Consider the following 16,134-nt stretch of genomic DNA (forward strand, 5'->3'; position numbering starts at 1 on the left):
TTGCAATGGGCTCAAATTCTGTTTGTTGACTACCGGAGTCAGCATGTTGACTACCGGAGTCAGCATGTTGACTACCGGAGTCGGCATGTTTACTACCGGAGTCGGCATGTTGACTACCGGAGTCGGCCTGTTGACTACCGGAGTCGGCCTGTTGACTACCGGAGTCGGCCTGTTGACTACCGGAGTCGGCATGTTGACTACCGGAGTCGGCCTGTTGACTACCGGAGTCGGCATGTTGACTACCGGAGTCGGCATGTTGACTACCGGAGTCGGCATGTTTACTACCGGAGTCGGCCTGTTGACTACCGGAGTCGGCCTGTTGACTACCGGAGTCGGCCTGTTGACTACCGGAGTCGGCCTGTTGACTACCGGAGTCAGCATGTTGACTGCCGACTCACAATAAAACCTCTTTCGTATCATCAAAGATGGCCCGTGGATAAACGCCACCGTCCTCCAGTCTTGCATTAAATATGGACAGAATACAATTGGGATGATGGATTCGCCATCATTTTCCTTTTTAGCCTTTCTCTCTTGGGCACATCCTTATCCATGTAACCTTGTGTCATCGCCAGACTTTCCACCTCGGAGGAAAGCCTGGTCTGTCTTCCTTAATCGCCCGTGTGATCCGGTCTAGGCGTGGTTTAGACTGGATGATTTATTTTTATTTTTTTTAATAAAAGAAAAAACGTATTCCGGTAAGCTCCGCTTTTTTTCCGGCGTCGTTCTATTTTGGTTTTTAGTCTCGCCAGTCGCGAACAAACTATTCCAAGGAGTACTCGAAGAAACTTATCAGATTCATATCTGATCACATCAAGGCTTTTATTGAGTAGGCCCTCAAATGATGATGCCCTTGATCGCTGGGAGTTATTTTGGGTAATTCTGATTCCGGGTTGAGTGTTCCGTGTTCAGTCAGAGACCATAGAGTAGCACTGCACGTCCACCCACGAGATTGCGGCCAGACTGTATACGGCTGAGGGCTGAAGAAGAGTCCCTCTCTTTTGCTATGACTGATGTGAATCTCCCTCTGACATACTACCAAGTTCCAATGTCGGACTGATTCAGAAGTGTCTTTTAAAATATATTTGAATATTCAATTCTAGTGGTTTGGGATGTGTTGGAGATATTGCAGAATTATTTGCCAATCTCAACAGCTTACAAAATAGCAGAATTATTTCCTGAATGGTCAAAATAACGGCTATGTTTTGTATTTGTCATACTATGAAATGATGGCGTACTGTAAGTGATTAATACACGAGTGAAATGTGCTAATCTACTTAATGTCAGTGAAATTCAATGTGAGCATCTGTCCAAACTGACCCCGAAATGTAAGCCAGGAGAAGACCAAGCCAGTTTGCTTGGCCTCAAAGTTAATCTAAATGATATTGCTTTAAATTAGAGTTCCCTTTCCCAATTTTTTGAGTGGTGTAAACCACTCCTACAACTGGCTTTATTAGTCTGTGCGCAAAAAATGAGCATGGTTGCTACGGTCACCCAGTTCACCCGGGTGTGATTTTATTACGTCAGAGCTGATTTTTGAGTGGTGTAAACCACTCCTACAACTGGCTTTGTTAGTCTGTGCGCAAAAAATGAGCATGGTTGCTACGGTCACCCAGTTCACCCGGGTGTGATTTCATTACGTCAGAGCTGATCAGGCTATATAATACCTTACACCACTCAGTTCACACGGGTGTGATTTTTATAATTAAAACTGAAACAAATTCAAGAATTAGGAGGTAATATCAGAGAAACCTTGGTAAAGGAAATTAAAATAAAGTTGAAAACTACACAGAAGACACTCACCATTTGCTGCACACAGTCCCAGTTAACCAGTGTATCTGGGTCAGTGAAGTGAGCTGTATAGTCCTGGTCATCAGTCACCACAAACTGGCAACTAAAATGAAACACCATTGAGTTCTATCCATGACAAATGCAATTATGAACTTAATATATTCTCTCACTTGCTTGCCGATAGCTTAAGAATAACCAACAAAGTAAATTAAGACAACACAATACAGCACTGTATTTCAGGCTGCACAACTTCAATGGCCAAGGGTAGCATTTCATACCTACTCTCACTCTTCACCGTCCTATATGAAGAATGCCTAATTTATACGCATTCATCACTATCGCACGACAGTGTCGTGACGTTAGCTATTTGTTCTAGCTAAAGCCATGATCATGTTCTGTTCTAAGTACAAATTTTATTCAATTCAGATAAGTTGAGAAACCACTCACTTGGCCTGCAGAAAAAGCTCCTTGTTGAAGGGCTTGTGCGTGTGGCCCCACTTGTTCCGGCGGCCCCAGCCCCGGCCTCCTCCATCTCCGATGCCACCATTGGCCCCTCGGGGTTCAAATGTGAAGTTGAGCAGGTGGTTCAAACTTATCTTTTTGGGTCCAGCAAATTGAGCCGGGCTAAACTCAGCCCGGCATGTCTCTGCTACCTGCAAAGACAGACAGGGATATTGATCTGTTAGCACAGACAATTTGACTGTTAAAGAATAAGGAGAAGGCAGCTGCTCTGGGTTGAAAACATGAAAATATGTTGTTGCAAGTGAAACAATCCACAAAGGTTATTTCTGTTTTCACTTTCAAATACAGCACCTTTATTATTCTGTCACTAATATTCACTTTCAAATACAGCACTAATATTTCCCTTTTTTTTGAGTGGTGTAAACCACTCCTACAACTGGCTTTGTTAGTTTACGTGTCTGTCTGTCTGTGTCTGTTCGTACCAAAAAATGAGCATGGTTGCTATGGTCACCCAGTTCACACGGGTGTGATTTCATTACGTCAGACCACAGCTGATCAGTCTATATAAGACCTTACACCACTCAGTTCACACGGGTGTGATTTTTTGATTTGAAGTGGCTTCTGACTTGTTGTGACTCTTGAAATGTTCGTTTCTTTTTTTCTTTTTTTTAATCAGCTGTGGCCACTGAGTGACCAATTGTCACTCGCTACTGAGTAGCGAGTGACAATTGAGATTCACGGAACGCAGCGATTCAGGCTGGAATGCAGGCTAGTGGTAGCCACCCGAAAATCCAGTCAATCCACCTTTCTGCATGCCTCGGCTCTTCTAGAACTCCAATATCTATCCATTGAATTTAAATACTGATGTCTGGCATACAGGTGCCTTTAAACATAATTATCGGTGTGTGTGTGTGTGTGTGTGTCTGTCTAATAAAATTCCTATTCTTAAACTATCTATACCACATTGAAGAACATTCTGCCAGGCACACCTGTTAATTGTTGCCCGGAACCTCCAGTGGGTGTTGAGGGAGTGGATCTATCTTCAGTCTTCTCCGTATCTCTTCTCCTCCCCATCTTGTTAATTTCACATCCGTCTCTCTCGCTCGCTTACTCCCCTCCCCCCCACACACACACACATACGTACACAAACCTCCACTTCTTCCACATGTGTCACCCATAACGCACAATACCCAGAGAGAGAGGGAAGGGAATGCGATGACGAACCTACACCTAACGCCTCCTCATCTCCTCTACACAGCACCTGTCCTCTCCTGCCATCCCCTCACCTCCTCCCCATGTCATCCTCTCCATCTTCCACCCATCTTGTCCCTGCCTCTCATTCCCTTCGTCTGATCGGAATCTTCGGAACACTCTCAAGTCCTCCCTCCCTCCCACTCTCTTTCTTTTGCTCTCTCACCCTTTCAGTCCCCTTTCCAGTCTCCCAACTCTCCTTTCTTCTCTCGGGTATTGACGCAGGATGGGCTGTGGTAATTCCTCAGCCAACAACCCAACTGGAGGTAAGTTACGTCTCTGCATGGTTTGCGTTGTAGCTGTCTGTGTTAATACACCGATTGTGTTGATGGCTGCCTGTTGGTCCCCCAGGGGACGTGGCTGTCACTGAGACGAGAGAGGAGCAAAGAGAAAACAAAGTTCTACCCTGCACAGATCCTCACAGAAAACTGAAAGAAAGGAGTTCATTGTGGTCATAATTTAAAACCCATTTTGGACTGAGGGCGATTCTAAAAACGCCTTCTAAATCCTGATCTACGTTTTCTGAAAAACTTCAAATATTTATGTATCAGCATCACATTTTTGGATACTGTACAGAACCCCAAAGGGGATTCCCGTCCAGCTGGGTATATACTGTAGGGTTACAAAAAGGGGATCCCGCCTATACTGGCTTAATAAGAATCATTGTGCTTACAGTATGTTTGGACAATGTATTATTAAAAGATATATATTTATATATATAAAAGATCAATACCTGGATGTCTTGGTATATGTACTTATATTATTATTGTTATCCTGAGATGAACTAATAAATCAGCACAACAAAGAGTATAAATATTAGACTCTTTGTGGTGACGGGTTCTCTCAGAGATCGAGTGGAGTCAAGTGGAAAAGACGGGGACGGTGAAAGCGCACAGTCATCTGAAATGACAGGTGTGTCGGTTTCCTGCTGCTCAGCTGTTTCCCACTGTGTGTGTGTGTGTGTGTGTGTGTGAGTGTGTGTGTGTGTGAACAGAATACAGTAGTAGTAGTAGTGTATGTTGATATAGATGGATAGATATTGCTTGTGTGAGAAGCAACAGAATATGTAGTGTATGGATGGATGGATATATTGTGTGTGTGCGCGTGCGTTGTTGGGAATGTTCTCTCTCTTGTTTTGGTTATCTCAGCTCACGTGTACTCATCTGTGTGTGTGTGTGTGTGTGTGTGTGTGTGTGTTTGTGTCTCCACAGGTGAAGCTGAAGCTTCAAAGGAAGTGTGAGTAGCAATAATTCATTCAATCTCTTAAGCTTTAATTTATGCAACGTATAATATCGCCAAATGTTCTTTATAATATTATATTGCTGTATTGAAATTTTAGAGTGCATAAGAACAATGTAGTGCCTCAAAGAAGCTTGGATACCAGGTAAACAATGAAGCTACATTTGTACACTCAGAGTTAATCCAACATTGATTTTACAATAGAAATCGGGGGCCCAGAGAGAGAAATGGCATTAACTAGGGGTCTGTAGCCTAATGCATGTCAAACTGGGGGTCCTTGAAATGAAAATGGTTGAAAAGAAAGAAAATCTTCTCTTATGGGGGTCCCTGGCATATCTTTTCAAATGGGGGTCCGTGGGCTAATAAGTGTCAATTTGGGGGTCCTTGACATGAAAAGGTTTGAGAACCACGTACAATCTATATTACATACTGTACCGTTGTGGTCGACCAATAAACATTGCTTTGACACTTTGAAACTGTTTTTCAAGCCAACCATTTGGAAATCTGTCAGTCTAGCGGTTACTGTATGTAGCCTACCGGTATATAATGAATTGCATTTTTATAGCGCTTTTCCAAGTGCTCAAAGCGCTTTACAATGGTTCATTCATTCATACATTGGGAGGTGAAGCGGCGAACAGTCGACGCCAGCGTCCTCACTTCCCACATTCACACACCAATGGTGGCAAGCTTACACCGACCGACTCATTGGAGGAAATGTAGGGTTCAGTGTCTTGCCCAAGGACACTTCGACATGTGGACAGGAGGAGCCGGGATTCGAACCGCCGACCCAGGGATCATTGGACGACCTGCTCTACCTCCTGAGCCACAGCCGCCCCGGGTAGTATGACGAGCAGTATGACGTATGACGAGCGAAGCGACAGTATGACGAGCGAAGCGACACACCTCATTTTCAGTTAATTGTTTCACTTAGTGACCGGGAAATCTATTTGTGTCCCTACTACTCACTGTGTAGTCTTTTATGTTTAGCTGTCCTGATTTGTCACAGAGCAGCAGCAGTGGAAAAACAACACTACCCAGCATGCATGACTCAGCTCTGGGTTGACTCTTCTGATAAACAAATTAACTGGACTCGATGTGACATCACAACCGTTGCGGTAAAACCCTTAAACGCTGATGAGGGGATCAGTGTTTAGAAAAACAAGGCAAGGGTGCCAGTTTGACAACTTCTAGTCTCACCACTACCCTACCCTACTACAACTACAGCTTTGGAAGCCAATCATGTCACTTTCAGAGCACTCTGGTGTTTACATCATAGAGCGCTCTGATATAAGATACTGTACGAACAGTCAGCATAATAGATTCTAAAGTTTTTTTTTAATTAATCCCATATAAACACGATTATTACCTGTTTTGTTACATGTTGGATTCCGTCTAGACTCTAGAGATTCCAAAACCTTTTCATGTCAAGGACCCCCACACTGATGTGTCCAGAAGAGATGATTTGTGTTAAAACAGGCATACAAGAATGCTGAAAGAGTAACGGAAAGCCCTGAGAGCCAGCTTGTTGTGGGCTTGATTTACCCTCATAAAAAACATGTAGTAATCCTGGTCTATAAACTGCCTCCCCCTGGCCAGCCGGGCGCCTGATGGAGGGGAAAGAAACTCGTTGGAATAACGTGTTCCTGACAGGGGGGAAACTCCCCCCTGTCAGGTGAAAAGAAGCGGCTTGGATGCTCATGAATTGAAGCAAACATGAGGTCAGTCTGTTGCTCTCCCCAGGTTGGCGGAGGAAGTGTAGCGCCCAGGATTACATTAGATTGACACTGGGTGAAAAAAGGGGTTACAAAATCGTGGGATAAAAATGATAAAAGAATGAAAGAAATTCCACTCGAGCGAGTCGAGCCAACACTGTTTCTTCAGGAACAGTATTTTCTATTGTGGACCTGTGTATTCAATTCATCAAGACGAGATGAGCTGTATATCTGCTATTTTTTAATAGCCAATGTATGAAACAATGGTTAAAGTGGTTGAAATGATTGACGCTATACCCATTGAGGACGGGGACCCCCATTGGGGTTGTTGTTGTTGCTATGCACATGCTATTGTATGTATCGGCCTTAGTCCTAAGTGGGTTACTGACCAATTACTACATGCATGGTAGTCTCGCGTTGCCAGACTGTTGCCTCTCGCAATTTCCAAATGATTCCGTCATACAGTCTGGAGCAATGGAAAAGCTATCATGAGAAAAATATAAAGCGGAAGTGGAGCCTCCTCCCCACTTCCGTTTCGTCTTTACAGTCGCGCAAATTTATCCTAATATAAATGGAAAACATCTAAGCATAATATAGCTTGTTGCTTAGCAGAGAAGGAAATAACAAAATAAAATGTAAAGATATTTTAAAATATATTTTCATGAACGCAAATAGCAGCTTCCTTACTCTGATTTCGGGAGGTGTAATTCCAGACTCTATATAGCATTCGGAGATTGTGGTACAGTTGTCTGGCTACGTGAGACTACATGCATGGCAACGAGGAGTCATGATCATTGAACATGCATGTACATGTACACACACACGCACGCACGCACGCACGCACGCGCGCGCGCACACGCACACTACAATACACAAACACACATGGGCTGGACTTCAAACTGTGCCTAGTTTCACATGACCTTTACTTTGATGTGCCTGTGTTAATTTACACTGAGTGATCTTTATTTAGATTCACTGGTCATGTGTGTGTGTGTGTGTGTGTGTGTGTGTGTGTGTGTGTGTGTGTGTGTGTGTGTGTGTGTGTGTGTGTGTGTGTGTGTGTGTGTGTGTGTGTGTGTGCGTGTGTGTGTGTGTGCGTGTGTGTGCGTGTGTGCGTGTGTGCGTGTGTGCGTGCGTGCGTGCGTGCGTGCGTGCGTGCGTGCGTGCGAGCTTTATTCATTATTTATTTATGATCAATCCCAGGACATCGGAGGAGGCTCCAGACGAAGATGATGAGAAAAAAATGTAAGTTTTGAGATTGTGACTTATGTTATGTACAGTGTTGTGTCTTTAATTATGAGTGCAAATATGATGTTTCATGGTAAAACAGATTTTTAGGCTTACAGTTTGCAGAGGTTTGAGTTATAGTTATATATAATTTAGTGGGCTTGTAGATGCAGATCTGCTATTTACGGTAAACGACACCACGACAATTATAACTCAGCCTTCAGGGACAGTGTTAAAAGTGTGTGTGTGTGTGTGTGTGTGTGTGTGTGTGTGTGTGTGTGTGTGTGTGTGTGTGTGTGTGTGTGTGTGTGTGTGTGTGTGTGTGTGTGTGTGTGTGTGTGTGTGTGTGTGTGTGTGTGTGTGTGTGTGTGTGTGGTGTGCCTGTGTGTTCCTCAGAAATTATGGAGGTGTGTATGTAGGTCTGCCCTCAGATCTCAGTAACATGCATCCTGTTCAGATTGGCTCTACAGTCAAAGGTGAGCATAATCATACATTCTTTTGCAGAAACAAAAAGGAGGGTATTTCGTGTTGTCACTAGCCCAGTGGTTCCCTAAGTGGTGTCCGGGGACCCCTAGGGGTCCTTGAGGCAGTTCCAGGGGGTCCCCAGCTAAATGATAGTTTGGAGGAAAAAATTCACTCTGAGAGTGTACAAATGGAACCAAATGGACCCCTATGGGACTGTCTGTAACTCTGTGAGAATGTACACTCTCAGACTTACAGACCCATAAGGGTCCATTTGGTTCCAAACTATCATTTAGCTGGGGAACCCCTGGACCCCCTCAAGGACCCCTGGGGGTCCCCGGGCCCCACTTTGGGAACCACTTAGCTCTGGTCCATATAGCTCTAATGCCGTTGCAATGCCGTTGGCCATTTAGAGCTATGTTACCGATGACTTCCAGGGCTCGCATAAATGCAGACCAGCCTCTCGTCTTTAGCGTAAATAAAAATAATGTTTTTGCTTCTCACCAATACAGAGGTGGGTTGTGTCATTAGAAAGCCTACTTTCCTTAGTGGAAAGGTACTTTTTGGCCAGAAAGGGATTTCTTTTCACAGACGGAAAATATTCTGTATGAGGGTTTTCTCTTGGCAATATCGGTAGATCGGAAATCGCGCTAAGTATGGAGGAGTCCCAGGGTGTGGAGGAGTAACTAAAAGTATTTTTTGTTTTGGTGGAAATCCCCCACTTGTACCAAAAGTGCACATATTAACACAAAAGTGCACATTATTACACTGTAATACAAATTACACCAAGGCACAGGACTCAGTCAGATGTGCCTTGGTGTATCTTGTATGTGTGTTAATATGTGTACCTAACTTCTGGGACTTTCATATGGGATAAAAGGACTCTGATATGTCAACATAATTTAGATATATAGGTATTTAAGGACTCTGACGTCTATTATAAATTTGGTGTCTGAATTGTTATGTTTGCACTTTTGGTATAAGTTGGCTGTGAACTCATTGATGTCTGCACGGGTCAGAGGTACTGTCTCTCCTAGGGAGACTATAAAATGTGGCACTTCCGGTGTCTCCAGCAGATAGACAATGCTGATGAAGGCTTGAACGCCGAAACGCGTTCGTTGTACTGCTGCTCTGCGGCACACCATGCCAACTGATTAAAATAATAATTAAAAGTGCCTTAAACGCGAGAGTTCCGTGAGTGCTGGTTTTCTCTTTGATAAATGTTCCTGAATAAATAATGGACCCTGATGTGAAAAGGGTTGAAAACAACTGGCATAGCGGAACAACACCACACGAAACATAAGATAAACGTGCACATCCAACATAAGAAGAAAACACAGTGTGTTCCAGTGTGACAGGCCAGCCTGGTGGCAGGCGGCAGTGTTCATGACAGGAGTCGTCTTCAACAGTCTGATGGTGGCCATGGTGACAGCTGATCGTGATAAAGATAACGAAGGCAGGATATTTCACCGTTTAAAAAAATATTTAATTGTCCAAAACTAGAACAGTGAAACTGCAGAATTGTATAATTTAAATTGTCTGTTATAAAAAACACAAATGGCACCATTTCTAAATTACCACAATTTGTCCTTTTCACAATACATTGCATTACACTACTTAAAAACAAGTTAACTTTAGCCACACTTATTACAACATGTTGATTATATGCGATGCATCTATAATAGGCCAATATCCGATAATTGGGTCGGGCTAACCTCACATATATAAATATCCAGAGAGACAGAGATGTACTGTAGGCTCGTTGACATTGAGTGATTGGCAGTGTCATGTCATGTGTGATCATTCACACGTAACAATGTGTGAATGATCACACTTCACAACAGGAGTCAGGACCAGTGTTGATTTCGTCGAATAAAACGAAGACGAAAAATGTTCGTCGACTGTAGATTTAGTCGACTAAAATCTTATGATATTTAGTCGACTAAAACTAGACTAACACTAAAACATTCCAGGTGACTAAAATGTGACGAAAACTAAACTACCCAAGAGACTATGAGTAAATCTATAAATACTTTACTTTGTGTCATGATGAATAGCAGATCTATACACGCGATGCATTGTATGCGATGCGTTGTGAGCTTCAAAGATCTGCTATTTTGTAAAATGTTGAATTGTTTTGGAGAGATTTACTGAACAAACACTCAATCAATCAATCACTCACCCACCACTGCCAGCAATGATTACAATTACCGGTAATATACAGAGACTTTTAACAATAATCAATAAATATCACTACAGCAAAAGAAAAAAGGAAAAAAAAGATCTAGATTATTTGTGTTCCATCACTGGCTCTGCTGTATGCTCTATGTGTCGATATTAGCCAGATATTATGTATTTATGAGAATGTGCATGCGGGTGGCTGCATGCTTCCTTTTCTGCATTTTGTGTACGAGAGTGCTTCTGTTTTTGTGTGTGTGTGTGTGTGTGTGTGTGTGTGTGTGTGTGTGTGTGTGTGTGTGTGTGCGTGCGTGCGAGAGAGAGAGATCCGCAGGGCTTCATTGATAATGCCACCCTCTACAGGGACTCACTATGGTGGTTAGCGCCCGAGGGATCCATTCCAGTAAACTCTAATCTTAAAGTGGCAGGGCGTCATTTTGGGTTCTCAGGGGTTGGCAATTGCCACTCCCCCTACTGTTCCCATTATAATCTCAAATTCAGTTATTTTATGCATATTTTTCCCAACTTTGATTATATAACAATGATGTTAGATATAATATATAGAGGTATAGTATAAGAATGTTAAGATAATATACCGTTTAGTGGTATAATATAATATGGTAGCAATCCGTGGTTGTTATACAGTAGATATGTTTTCATCTACATACAGTAGGCCTATGATACATATGATACGTTGTAGATATGTATATATTTTCAAGCTGGCATCCACATTTTTGGAATGTACAGTTGGAGGCCATCAAAATTGTCCTTTTCTTTTTGCTGAGGTTTGCGTGATCTGCGCAAAAGGACAGTTAACCCATTTTGGGCGGGAACCCCTTTTGGTGTTTTAAACATTATGTTATAATTTAGCTATTGAAAAATAGCAGATCTACAAGCTCATAGCGCGCCACCGAGTGGCGCGCTACGAGCTTGTAGGTCTGCTATTTTTGAAAAATCGTGAAAATATATATTTCAGAAAACTGGAGGATTTAGAAGATTTTTTTTAAATTTTGAGGTCAGGCCTAAATGGGTCAAATGATAAGGGACAATATCAGTGGCACCCAACTGTACAAGCTGAGTTGTGAGTTTGTAGATCCACTATTTTGGAAATGGGGCTTAAGGCGGCTTTTTTGAATGAAATGAGAGTATGTTAATACAATATAACGTTGTCTCCCTGCTCTTCTATTGAGACCTTTAGATCGTGTCAAAGGTCATGTCATATGATGTGTAGACACAGGAACTGTCACAAATTTCACAAGATTCAATTTATCCCCTGAGCAAGCAGGTGGGCTCTATTAGCTCTATTAGCTCAATGGTGAAACTCATTCTGACAATTAATAATATTTTCTTCCTAAATCAGGGCAGTATAAGTACAGGAGATGAGCAGCTGTGCGGGTGCCCTGACACATTGTTCTCTTAATACATCCAAGGGTAATTGTTGACAAACAAATCATATATGATTTTGTGCCTTCAGTGTGGGGCGCTGAAGAAGACTGACTCCTTAAATCGCACTGCACATACATCCAGGTTTGTCCAGTCTACATTATTCAACCCTTTACTGGTTACTGAGACATTTTTGATGAGAGATTTTAAGTGTTATTGGATGAAAGACTACTTGACTACAAAATCCCGTAGTCGTGAATGGCCTAGTCTAGTGTAACTGTGTATGCATTGTAAACATGAATATGGCAAAACTACCTTTCTCATCTCCCCCTCTCTCCTCAGATGCTAAGTGACACCCTGGTAAAACATGCAGTTTGTTGGACTCCGAGGTACACAAACACAGTATATGATGCAGATAAGAATATGGGATAAAATACACACACACACACACGCACGCACGCGCGTGTGCACACACACACACACACACACACACACACACACACACACACACACACACACACACACACACACACACACACACACACACACACACCTTTTTCTTCTGTGTTACTGTATTAAACCTATTTTAAACATATCGTCACTGTCGGGCAGAACCTTGTATCTTCATATTTAAACATTTAGTTTTTAGTTTTTTCATATAAATGAACCCATTTAGACCTGAGGCCGATTCTAAAAACGCCTTCTAAATCAATCTAAATAAGTTCTCTGGAAAAACGTTAAATTGATTCAAAAATGACACGTATGTTGCTATATACTGTACATGTATAGCAACAACAACCCCAAAAGGTGTTCCCAGATTGAAAGGTATAGTTACGTTAGTTTACTTTACTTTTTGCTAATATTGAACCAATGAAGTATAGTATTAAGACCTTGCCACTAACGATAACTACATTGGATCCATTTGCAACACAAGTTTCCATTTCCTTGATTGTAAAGGATTTGTAGCCTACTGATTCGCATCTGGCTTATTAGCCAGGCTAAAGGATTTGGACATTCAAGGTTTCCACCTGACTGTCTGCCACGATGCAAAGCCATTCTTTTGGTTAATGTGAAATTGATTTTTGCCATTTGCATTTTCTATAAGATGACGTACACCAGTGGTTCCCAAACTTTTTCATGTCAAGGACCCCCACATTGACACAATTATCCCGCGGACCCCCATTTAAAAAGACATGCCAGGGACCCCCATAAGAGAAGATTTTTACGGCTCTAGCAGTGATTCTCAACCCGTTTAATTTCAAGGACCCCCCAGTTTGACATGCATTATAGGCTACGGACCCCCCATTTAATGCCATTTCTATCTCTGGGACCCCAATTTATATTTTAAAATCAATGTTAATTTAACTCTGAGAGTGTACAAATGGAACCAAATGGACCCGTTAGGGTCCATTTGGTTCCATTTGTACACTCTCAGAGTTACAGACCCATAAGGGGTCCATTTGGTTCCAAACTACCATTTAGCTGGGTACCCCCTGGAACTCCCTCATGGACCCCTGGGGGTCCCCGGACCCCACTTTGGGAACCCCTGATGTACACCACCTCTCCATTGCCTTTGACTCATTAGGACTTGCCGGTCTCCAGAGGGAGAGAGACAGAGAGCGGGTCCTGTGCACAGCATTTATCCATGGCAGCAGCTTGCTTGAGTCTGACATAACCACTGATGCACACCACACGAACCAACTACCTTTACTCCAAGTACTGCACTTGAGGATGTGTTTTGTTGTTTCTGCACACATTTGTATTTTTAGGTAACTTATACAGTTGGAGGCCATCGATATTGTCCTTTTCTTTTTGCTGAGGTTTGCGTGATCGGCACAAAAGGACAGTTAACCCATTTTGGGCGGGAACCCCTTTTGGTGTTTTAAACATTGTTATAATTTAGCTATTGAAAAATAGCAGATCTACAAGCTCATAGCGCGCCACCGAGTGGCGCGCTACGAGCTTGTAGGTCTGCTATTTTTGAAAAATCGTGAAAATATTTATTTCAGAAAACTGGAGGATTTAGAAGGATTTTTTTAAATTTTGAGGTCAGGCCTAAATGGGTCAAATGATAAGGGACAATATCGGTGGCACCCAACTGTAAGACTTTCACTCCACAACACAAATATTGTACTTTTTTTCTTTTCTTTACTCCACTACATTTCTACAGGAGAGACTAGCAGTCGATCAAGATCTGCTGTAGCCGCCGAATGTTCATGCCCAGAATAGAGACGCTAAGGTTCAAGTGGTTAAGCGGAATATCCACATTGCTACTACTTACTGTGATGTTGATGCGACTACATTATTACTGTTACTTCTATGTTGCAACTATATTTACTACTGCAACTATACTACACTACTGCAATGTTACTGCCGCATTATTACTATAACTACTGCATTATTGCTGTTACGCCTCGTCTATATGTTGCAACTACATTCACAACTAAAATTCTGCTACTACATCACTGCTACACACGCACTCGCGCACGTACAGTATGTGCATGCTTGTATTCTGCTCTCTTCTTCCCAACCTGTATTCTATTTCAATGTGGTTTAAGTAAAGTCGTCAACTTGTATCAAATGTTAACATGCATGCTGTGAAATAAATGCACGTTTAGTGCAGAATTGCAGATAGACAGTGGCTCTATCGTGTGTGTGTGTGTGTGTGCATGTGTGCGTGTGTGTGTGTGTGCGCGTGCGTGCGCGCTGCTGTTGCAGGTGGTCCTGCTGATAGCATGCCATTTTCACAGCGCTGCAGGGTAACAACAGAACTCTTCTAAGAAGCCCTGTGCAACCATTTAAAAGGCCACATTAACATACCGTAGGCGGCACGGTGATGCAGTCGTTAGCACTGTTATCTCACAGCTAGAAGGTCCTGGGTTCGATTCCTGCTGGGGACGATGTGGGCGTATTCTCTCCTCTGTGTCATCAGTGCCCATACTCTATAGATTGGGTTGGCAACGGGGCCTTTCTGTGTGGAGTTTAGGTACCCTCTAAATCCCCACTCCTCTCCTCTCTCCTGTCCTTTGACGTCTACAGCAGCCTGCGGTTATTTCCCTGTCCACTAGATGGTGGTGTCTCACAATCGAATAATCGTCTCCCGCCTTTCAGCACTTTTCCCACCAATGTGATGATATTGTGTCATGTCATCTACTGAAATAATCTTGAAGAACATAGACGACTAATACAGCATAACTAAGTATGAATGTACACATTGCTCCTTCTGAAAATTCTTAGCAGGTACATGCAAGCTGTTCCTGCAGTAACCACACTATATATTCCATGGTGCGGTAGCCGGTAGGGCGGGTATGCTATGTTTTGCCTGCAGGAAGGAACAAATGACCCATTTCATCTTTCAACTTGACCCAGATGGAGATGGATGCACAGGGGAGACGGTACTTGGGCTGTGATTCATAGTCCTGACTGATATAGCCTCTGTTGAATTTAGTTTCTAGGTCTGCAGCAGAGTGAGAGAGGGGTCGACATGAGTCACTAATGTTACGGAGGCCGGAGACCAGGTGGGAGGACGGGAGAGAAGCTTAAGAGGAGAAAAGATGAGAGGAAATAGAAAATGAAGGGATGGGAGTGGAGCAGAAAGTTCTGTAGTGGAGGGCACAGACCTCATAACCCACTTAAACTGGGAAGTGGTGGCCCTTGAAGTGACTTGGCACTGGATGACTTGAGACATGACATTGCAGTCAAAGAAGTATTCCCCCTTCTACTGAATGTCCTACTTCAGTTTGCAGACAGTGTTGTGAGCAGAGCCGCACAACAGCAATTTGATGGATTAAAGCAGGTGTCTTCAATAGGGACCCCCTATTGAAAGATACTGAAGTGGGGCCGCCAAATGTATGTGTGATGGGGACAATTATTTTTGCATTAACCACTTGAACCCTCGCATCCCTATTTAGTCTACTGGAATTTTCATGAACCCAGAAATGGTGATTAGTATTGATTGATTGATTGAAATATTTATTAACAGTTTGCAGAATTACAGTACATTTCAAGCACAAACTCAATACAAAGACTGTTAACTGTCAGTGGACGACCCAATTAAGCGTTAAACTTGTTTACAAGAGGGTCCACCTTGTTCAATTCATCAAAACATTTAGAGACGTACAAATAGACACTTCTATAGCCTATAGTCAAAGAACAGAACAGGAATTCATCATAAAGGAGGTAAAAAGGGAAAAGAAACATATACAGTGAGGGGAAAAAGGGGTGGGCGGGGGGATTCAGATTTTACGGTGGCCAGTTTCGAATTGCAGCCGTCCGTAGGTGCCCTTTGAGAGCGGTTTTGAAAGAGTCAAGGGATTCGCATGTCTTAATGACTGTTGGTAGGGCGTTCCACATTTTGGTGGCATAGGAGCGAAAATAATTTAGTCCCTTGTTTGTGCCGAATCTGGGTTGTACATGGTTCGTTGCACTCCCT

At 42.8% G+C, this 16,134-nt stretch overlaps 1 long non-coding RNA gene across 1 annotated transcript; it reads left to right on the top strand.

Moving 5' to 3' along the window:
- Positions 1-3,715: 3,715 nt before the first annotated feature.
- Positions 3,716-14,212, top strand: LOC306916136. The gene is made up of 7 exons (XR_013788931.1): positions 3,716-3,767; positions 4,713-4,737; positions 7,656-7,697; positions 8,076-8,155; positions 11,794-11,846; positions 12,045-12,091; positions 13,873-14,212. It is a non-coding gene; the product is annotated as an uncharacterized lncRNA (long non-coding RNA).
- The last annotated feature ends 1,922 nt before the right edge of the window (positions 14,213-16,134 follow it).

Source organism: Electrona antarctica, assembly GCF_951216825.1.
Source record: "Electrona antarctica genome assembly, chromosome: 23".
NCBI lineage: Eukaryota > Metazoa > Chordata > Actinopteri > Myctophiformes > Myctophidae > Electrona > Electrona antarctica.